Source organism: Desmodus rotundus, chromosome 6, assembly GCF_022682495.2.
Source record: "Desmodus rotundus isolate HL8 chromosome 6, HLdesRot8A.1, whole genome shotgun sequence".
In the NCBI taxonomy this organism is placed as follows: Eukaryota; Metazoa; Chordata; class Mammalia; order Chiroptera; family Phyllostomidae; genus Desmodus; species Desmodus rotundus.
In genome coordinates this window covers 41,521,039-41,529,079 of record NC_071392.1, presented here as the reverse complement: position 1 = coordinate 41,529,079, position 8,041 = coordinate 41,521,039, and the positions used below count along the sequence as shown (strand labels likewise).

Here is an 8,041-nt window from a genome sequence, read left to right as displayed (position 1 = left end):
ATGTAATTATAGAACGATGAAGATCTTTTACTCACTGTGTCACATATTGTGTGCATTTAGTGAACCCTTTTAAGCTCTCTTGAAGACATGGCACTTTTTATGTACAGGTTTTCTTTTTTTGAGCTCACAAAGTTTCAATATTTCAGAAATAATTCTGTTCAGTTTGCTTCCTCAGAGATGGAGGAAATTTCTCTGCAAAACCTTTTCTTTTCCTCTAGCTTTCTTGGAGTGAAACATTTACTGGTACTTTTAAACAAACGTTTCTTAAAGTGTTTTCATAAACTAACAATTAATTTTGCAAGATGTCTCTCAAAAAGTTTCCAAAGAAATGCTGGCTATATTTTTTTCTTTTTGGAGATTTATAAATTAGGTTAGCATAATAAAAATTCTGAATGTGTCTGCACTGAAGAAAGCTGCTTAACTTATTTTAGTCTTAGTACATTCCAAATTTATTTGACCATAAATTACTTTTATATGAAATGTCTGTTGAAATCACGTGAATCTAGTGCCTGAGGAACATAGTATGGAAAATGCTGACCCATTAAGTGATATGGACTTCCTTTAACAAGACAATGTCATCCCTGATATGTTTTGCCAGAAGCCAGTTATTTCACTCAAGACAGAAAGAAATGGATTAGACTGTGAGGATGGTGTGAGAGTTCGCATTTGCCTGGGAGATCCATCACCTGGGACCTTTGTCTCTCATAGCACGTTTACTGTGCAGCTTTCATTCCTGAGTCTATACTACCTTACTATGTTTTTCATTTGGTTCATCATTTATTTACTTTTAATTTGCAATTTGTCTGTATTTCCTGTCTTTAGGTTGTTTTAAATTTATCCATTCTTTTTCTCAAAAAAGTTCATCATAAACGTTATGTACAGGCTAGATGTATGAATGAAAAATTAACAATGAATATATAAACAATATCTTTAATTTTCCAGTCCACTGGAAATTTCAGGTGAGTAAGCAAGCTATAACAAAGTGTCATAAGGGAGATTCTAAGGTACTTTGGAGAGTGTTATTTCAAGCTTGAATAATCAGGTAAGTTTTCTTTAAAGAAATCATGTCACAGACTTGGATGAATGAGTGACAGTGAGGTGACCATCTGCCAGGGAACAGTGTTCCAACCAGAGAAAATAATATGTGTTTTCTTGACAGGAGGAGAGAGAAACACACCAGGTTAAAACTAACATACTAAACTAAACATTTAGTATGGCTACAACATAAAACAGGGATTTTCAACGGGTGTGCTGCAAGAATTTTTAAAATATTCAGTACCTGACTATTTAGTTAGGGGCACTGACTTCTTTTCCCTTAGATTGTCAACAAAATGACAACAGCCAACATAACGATATCTGTCCAGTGTGAATGAGTAAAAATTATACCTATTTTTGTCAGATTGGCAAAAAATATAATATCTTTTTGGTGTGCTGCAGAATTTTAGTAAGCATTTTATGTGTGCCATGAGATGAAAAGGGTTGAGAATTGCTGGTGTGGAAGGAGTTTGGGGAGAGAAATAGTGGATAGATGAAACAGGAGCTTAAAGGAGACTTGCAAGGCATTTTTAAGAGTTTGGACATGATCAAGTATGTACTTTAGAAAGAGAATGCTGACTAAAATCTGGAGAATCGATTAAAAGGGGATAATACAGAGTAAGCAGATCAGTAGTGGAGTCTGTTTAATAACCCAAGGGATAGCAGGGCAATTTTTAAATTAAATGTAAAAGTTCCCAAATTCATGTGAGATATGTTGGCAGCTGACTCTTTGACTTTCCGCAGCTTTAGCTAGTGGGGTGACGAAAACAGGTAGAAAGCAGGACCAACAGAAAAAAGCAACAGGAATAACTACACATCAGTCTATGCCAAAGATATAACAAGTGGTTGACTTATAGAACAAGTAGCTATAACTTAGTAGTTCTTAACTTGACCTATCTATTTTAGCTTGGTTACTTTATGTTCCATAGTCAATGGTAGTTGTTCTTACACTTTACTAGGCTTCAGAATTGCAGGGGGATCTTTCAAATTCAAACTGATGGGCTCCACTCTCAGAGTTTCTGATTCAGCTGGTTGGAGTAAGACCTGAAAATTTGCATTTATAACAAATACTAAGGTGATGCTGCTGCTGGTCCAGGGACCACACTTTTAGAACCACTAGCCTAAGGCGATCTTTTGGAAATGAGAAGGTTTTGGTTGTTTTTTTTTTTTTTGCCCAGAGGAATTAACTTCTCTTATTTCATTCTTTTATTAATGTAGATATGTGAAGTCCTTTTAGTTTCACATCTTGTACACTGCAAAAACCAAAATGGAAAAAATGACTAAGAAAGTACAGTATGCTTTCATTTTAGTGTAGATGTGAGAAGTAAATACAGAGACTTGAAGAATATTCTCAAAATACTTTGTGTTGATTCTTCTGCTTTAAAAAATTTATATTCTTCATTCAAATAAGGAAGGTCACCCATATTTTTGTGTATGAGGCATATACAATGGGAGAGTATATAATGATTTGAAGGCCCACTACTATTCATGATCCAGAAAAGCTTGTCCACCAAAATCACTGCAGCATTATGTGGAACCTGTGTTTCTGTCTAAAATGAGTCTATAACTTATGACAAATCCCAGCACCTGGGGTTGGGTGGCTGTCTCACAACTCAGAGTTAGAATCAAGTACAACCTACTCTAACTACGCTAATTCATTATTCTTTGTGTGCCTTTATTATTCTTTCAGTTCTAGGCACCTTGGTTATTTTACAAAAGGCTCTTTTTCTTTAAGGAAAATAATATCAAGAAAATTTTATTTTATAGTCAAGCCTAATGTGTTTCTCAAATGCACACAAATCTTTTCAAAATTTTTGTTAAAATAAAATTTACTTTTTCTTTATTGTGTATGGTTTAATCACATCAAATATAACCTATGATAGGTATTTAGTGTTTCTTTAAAATATAAAATAACTTTCACTCTTTAAAAGAAATCACTCCCACAATGTCAAAGTTCTTGATATTATTCTTTCTGCTTAGCACACGAACATTTCTTATGCCAACTGGTGAATAAAGTCTTATAGAGGTAGCAAGAAATTTTCATATTGAATCATTTACAAAAAATATGTGTTTTAAAATAAGTTTGGCATGTTTTCACCAGAATTATTTTTAGCAGTAAGAAAATTAAATCTGCTCCAAGGCCAAAAAACATAATAATCACTGTATACTTTTATTTCTAAAAATACATCAATATCAAACATCACTGGAAGTATGAATGTAAAAGTAAAGCCATCAAAATAAAGTGATGCAATTTTAAATTAAGGCACTAGCTAACTTCTCCTCAATTAGGAAAAAATCTCGCTAAACAGATGGATCCTGAATTGAGCCCTGAAGGCAAATAGACTTATCTTTATTGGGCCATGACCATGGCCATGGCTTTGCCCTTTCCTTGTCTTTAACTCATAATACTTTACCAGACTGGAATCTTCCAGAAATAAGGTGACTACTAAGTTAGCTTTTGGGAGTATCTTAAAAACTGACAGGGAAACCCAAATAAATCAACACTTTTAATTTACTTATTCCAGATTAATTTACCAAACTACATGAGAACTTTCAATTAATTTTAGATAGTTGCTAGATTTTACCTTTACCTAAATTTTTCCTAATAAACTCTTTTGCATAACTTGGTCCCTGCATATACCAAAATCCTATTATGAAGAAATAATATGGTTTCTGTAACCTTAAGAGTTCTCACTTCCATGCCCTTAAGAATATTTAATTTATCCAAAGTAATTTTAGCATTTTAGGTCAATGAAAATATTTTAAAGCTACATTAAAATCATAGAAAAAAGCCTCTTGAAGAGTCTCTAAGCCCATAGAAAAATTTACCGTTCATTATTTTAATCACATAAAAGATGTTTTAAAAATTATTATTTGTATCAGAGGTAATTTTGGGGTACCTAATCACCATTCAGGACATATTTACTAAATGTCAATGAACGGCATGGTTTTAGATGCTTTTCAATATAGGTTTAGTTTCACTTAAGTGCGTAGATTGGCAAGATGATCCCACTAAGATGGCACTGTACAGTGTTCCTAACTTCACTCTGCCTCACAAGGACAACCGTTAAACAGAAAACCCCAGACCCCAAATGGCATCATGCATGACAAAAGCCCATGATGCGAAACCTAGATTTAATACCTAACCTAACTGCAGTTTCAACCTCTCCCAGACACGTAATGTTAATCAACCAGTCTGCAATTTTCTGGTCAAGTGCCATTAAGGTGCTTGACCAGAAAATATACCCTATGAGCCATCTCTATGCCCCACAGATGGAAGATACAATCTGCATGATAAAAATCCTTCCCCTCCTCTTCCCCCAAAGAAAAGATGTTCTGATCTCAAAATAATCCTTTTTATTCCTTTTGTTTATAGCTCTCTTTCCCCACCCTTCTTCCTATAAAAATCTTTCATTTTGCACAACCATTGGAAGTGTCCTTAAGTTGTTAGATGAAATGTTTTCTGATTCATGAATAGCTTAAGGAAGCCAATTAGATCTCCAAATTTACTCAGTTGAGTTGTGTTTTTTTTTTTTTTTTAAACACAGCAACTATTCTAGAATGAGACTTCACTGAGAGAATCCTAGAACATGGGGGTGAGACTGAAGCACTCACTACAGCTCAGAAACCAAGACAGACTGCATTGGAAGGGTAAGAGAAGGGGTTACACAGTGATTGCTCTGCCACTTACTCAGGCCAGCACAGCACTATGGGGAGAGTTCTCCCCTGAGCCTTCAGTTTCTCCAGTGAGAATTAATCCAGGACTACAAAGAGCACCTCCTCCCAATGCTGTGGGTTTCTTTGCAGGAGCCATTACTCTGATTTCATGCCAGAGGGAATGAAACCATACCAGCGAAATCTGTTGTGCTCAGCCACTGGGAATCTGATTGACAGAGAAAAGGGATGGGCTTGCAACAACAAGCTACCAGATCTTGGCACACCACATTCATATGTGCAGTGCCCAAGTAGTCATCTCAACCGATGTCTTTGCTCATCTGCAGAACCAAGTTAGGTGCAGGAGGGAAACTCTGACCAAGGAATTCAGTGGGGTACAGATCTGTCTGTTTCAAATCCTCAGATGAGTAGTTTTGCTGGCCCTAAACCCAGATTTCTCATGCCCAGACAAGGAGATGAATCACAGCCCCACCCACTGCGAAGTGCCTGCAGGCCTTATCTGACCAGAAAGGCTGGCAACTACTCCTGAAAGCAGTGCAGCCCAGTAGCACTGGAGCCAAGAGGTGAGCAGGCAGAACTGATCACCCTTAGAACAAAGCCATTAATTGTGTGGAGCATTCCTCTGCTACTAAACAGACAGGGAGGTTAATTCATAGCCAAGGCCGAGGGTAGTTGTTCCCAGATGCTCTTGACTAGATAGCCTTTTTAGGATATTAACAGTAGACTGGAGCAACTTCTGCTCCTTTTGTCCAGAGATGGGAGTTGAGACATAACTCTACAAGCTGTGAAGTGTGTCTTCAGGCCCTATCTGACCAGAATGGCTTGAGACAACTTGCAGAAGTTGTGTAGCCCAGAGGCACTCAAGCTGAGAGGTGGACTGGCTGAGCCTATACTTTACAGAGCAAAGCCAGTGGCCATGTTTGTTTAGGGAATGTGGGGTGCCGATTGGCTTGAGTTATGACAACAAACAAAGAACTTTATGGGCTTTATACTAGCTTCTCTCACTGTGCCCAGGTAGTAAATCTACCTGGTGGTGAATACAGCCTTTAGCTTATCTGACCTAACCAGAGAACACAGGAAGCTGCATAGCCCATTTAACAGCTCTAAGTATAATGTCACTCGAACAGAGCACAGCCCATGGCTTCCTCATCTGCAGAGCAAAACCAATGGGAATTCAGTACACACTCTAGGCTGATTTGTGTCCCCAAATAATAAGCTGTACAGGAAACTGTGTCCTATTCTCTCACCCTGCCAGGGAAGAGAAGCTAATTCATAGTTCCATCTACTACTAAATAGTACTAAGTCCTAATCATTTAATAAGCTTGAACAGAGAAACGAGGAAACTGGGGAGCCCATTCTACAGCCTCACTTGGGTAGGGAACCAAGCCAGCAGCCTTATCTAGTTGCTCTTAGCCAGAGGCACACCTCTTCCCCCACCCCCCATCCCCATCCTCAGAACATGAACAGTTACCTTGCCCCCAAATAGACAATATTAGCAGATCTCACAGGCTCACAGAAATAATCAGCAAACACATCCAGAAACCCAAACTGTGTTGACTGGTGAAGACTATCTTGGCCGAAGTGAACTTCTTAAGTTGGGAAGAGGAGGTCGATTGCTCACATATGCAGATACCAATATAAGAAATCAAGGACCATGAAAAATCAGGTAACTATAACATCACCAAAGGGACCAAATAAAGCTCCCATATGACCCTAAAGAAACAAATACCCATGAACTGTGAGACAGACTTTCAGAGTAATTCTCTTAAGAATGTTTAGTGAACTACAGTCATGCACCACTTAATAATGGGGATACATTCTGCATCATGGGTGCAAACATCCTAGAGTATACTTATGCAAATGTAGATGTTACAGTCTACTAAACATCTAGCCTGTATGGTGTACCAGTCATATATATTGTCTTTTGTTGACCAAAATGTTATGTGGCACATTGATGTATAGGAATATACAGACAACCAAAAAAATTAGGAAAACAATGCATAAACAAAATAAAAAGTTTGACAAGGAATAGAAACCATTAAGAAAAAAACTGCTCTTGTTAGGCACCCTTGTGAGAATGATGTCTTCAAACCCTGCATGGTAATCCCCGAGACACCACCATGATATGCAGGGGAGAGGGGAGCCTGGGAGTCCAGCTACTTCCTTAACATCATCCAACTTCTGCATGATTATCCAAAATGTTTCATTGTGGGAGCAAAGTGGGCTCCAAGCAGATGCAGCAGATGCACATGTCCTTTTGTGGGAAGGCTGTGGTGCTGATCAGAAACTAAACCATGATGTGCATGTCCTTCTGAGAGTGTCTGGAAAAAACACAGCTCTGGAGAAACTGTTGCCTCATATCCAGGAGAATGTGGGCTTTGTGTTCACCAAGGAGGACCTCACTGAGATCAGGGACATGCTGCTGGCCAAGAAGGTGCCAGCTGCCACCTGTGCTGATGCCATTGCCCTGTGTGAAGTCACAGTGTCAGCCCAGAACACTTATCTGGGGCCAGAGAAGACCTCCTTCTTCCAGGATTTAGTCATTACCATGAAAATCCCCAGGGGCACCATTGAAATCCTGAGTGATGTGCAGCCGCTTAAGATTAGAGACAAAGTGAGAGCCAGCGAAGCCACGCTGATGAGCATGCTGAACATCTCTTCCTTCTTCTTTGGGCTGATCATCCAGCAGGTGTTTGACAATGGCAGCGTCTACAACCAAGAAGTGCTTGACATTACAGAGAAAACTCTGCATTCCCACTTCCTGGGGGGCATCCTCACAGTTGCCAGTGTGTGTCTGCAGACTGGTTACCAAACTGTTGCATCAATATCCTCTTCTATCATCAATGGGTGCAAATGAGTCTGGCTTTGTCTGTGGAGACTGATTACACCCTCCCACTTGCTCAAAAGGTCAAGGCCTTCTTTACTGATCCATCTGCTTTTGTGGCTGCTGCCTCGTGGCCACCACCACTACTGCTCCTGCAGCCCCTGCCAAGCTGAACCAAAGAAAGAGTCAGAGGAGTCAGATGAGGATATGGGGTTTGATTTATTTGACTAAGCACCAAAAAGCAACCAGCTCAGTCAGCTTTATTTGTGAAATAACACAATAAAGGCTTATTTTTCTTTAAAGTTTTAAAAAATCAATAACTGAAGTAAAGAATTCAATAGAGAGTTACAATAGTAGACTCAAACATAAAGAAGAAATAAACAACCTGGAAGTGAAACAGTTGAAATTCTCCAAAGGAGCAAAAAGAATAAAAAAGAGTGAAGAAGGCCTGTGGGGATTACAGAACACATTTTTAAAAAATCCCCAATATTTACATTATGGGAATAC

At 38.6% G+C, this 8,041-nt stretch overlaps 1 pseudogene; it reads left to right on the top strand.

Annotated features, from left to right (window-relative positions):
* The first annotated feature begins 4,625 nt into the window (after positions 1-4,625).
* Positions 4,626-7,765, top strand: LOC112302492 (large ribosomal subunit protein uL10 pseudogene; annotated as a pseudogene).
* The last annotated feature ends 276 nt before the right edge of the window (positions 7,766-8,041 follow it).